Raw genomic sequence first — 1,622 nt, 5'->3', positions numbered from 1 at the left:
GTTTATTGGTCAGATAGAGACTGGAGGAATCCCTGAGACAATAGCCCATACCAGAACTCACTCCATGACTTAATTCTCAACCATACAATGGAAAGTCTATAAGGAGAACATAATACTGTATAGTTATACACACTTTAGAATAAATATCCTTCTTAGATCAAAGGGCAACCCTTAGCCAAGGACCAATTCATAATGGCTAGTAATGAAGGAAAAATGGAAACAGAAAACAAAAGAAGAGCAGCATAAGTAATGGTACATTGACAAGATTGCAATGCACGTGTTGAAACTAACTGTACATGAATTGTTTAATTCAATGATTATTTGTTCTAGAAACCTCCAACAAATTCAAAATGAAATAACTTTATTTTCCTTAAAATATCCACTAGAGCCAAAATGTGACCTTGAGCATAACCAACTAAATTAAAAAACCATCTCAAAACAGAATTGGTGTATTAAACAATAATTAGATATATCAAATTTGTAGTTCTTTAGATTGTTTTGTGTGAAAGTGTTCAATTTTTTAAAAATTGCTATTATCTTCTTCTTTTACAAAAACATAAGTGATCAATTGCATCAAATAAAGACAAAAGCCCTTTAATAATATTCCTCCACTATCAGTATAATATGCATATATGTGTCAACATAATTCTTTTAATTAAGCACAAACATAATTTCATGAGCTGAAAAAAGTATTTATTTGACAAATTATTGGCAATTTTGGTTATGCATTTGTGACTTCCCTCACTACCAGATTGTAGTAAAGAAATTCATAAGAAAAAGAAAATATGTTGAATCATTTTTATAACGTGGATTCACTTCTAAAATGATGAGGCTGTGAGGAAGCATCTCTGCTTAATTTGTGATGCACTCTTAGCTGTGGAGATCATGAAACCAGTCAAACTAAAACACAATCTCAATGCCAAATATGCAGCATACTACAGTAAGTCAAAGTATTATTTTGAAAAATTTTAAATTTTTCAAAGAAAGAAAAACAGGGTTTGAAAGATATGTTACTGTCAAAAAATATTGATTTGCATCTTATAAACTTATTTGATTGCAAACACTGAAAACCCCTATGCAGTGGGGAAAGATCTTGTAGCAAAGGATGCAGTTAGAAAAAGATCTTTAATATCTGCTGCTATTACAATGTGAGAAATAGTTCATGGAAAATATATGAGGATAAAATGTGTAAAACTCATTTACTGAAAGTACTGTTTGCCAAAGAATTTCTGAAGTTAGTAATAACCAATTACAGCGGCTTAAGGATAGCCCAGATTTGCAATTCACTTTCATGAAACAACAGCTTTGCTAACATGGCACATTGTTCCCTTATGTAAGATATGTTTATGAAAGAGTCAAACAAGAGAAATTACTGGTTTGTTACCCTTTAGAAGGGTAAAAAAGACATATATCTTTTAAACTTGATGAATTTTCCACAAAGGTTTACAGAGGGAAAAATTTGTGTCAGACTCTGTATAGATGGTTCTGGAGCAAGGATGAGCAAGAAGATGGATTTGTAGCAAAGGCGAAATGACATCCCACTGGAGGCAATGCACATACTACTACTACTATTGACTACACGAGCCATTCATAGACAACCGCCCCCCCACCAAAAAAAAAAA

This window comes from Echinops telfairi, unplaced genomic scaffold, assembly GCF_000313985.2.
Source record: "Echinops telfairi isolate 266 unplaced genomic scaffold, ASM31398v2 ScPeMD7_7469;HRSCAF=8507_1, whole genome shotgun sequence".
In the NCBI taxonomy this organism is placed as follows: domain Eukaryota; kingdom Metazoa; phylum Chordata; class Mammalia; order Afrosoricida; family Tenrecidae; genus Echinops; species Echinops telfairi.
Note: the sequence above shows the minus strand (reverse complement) of the source record.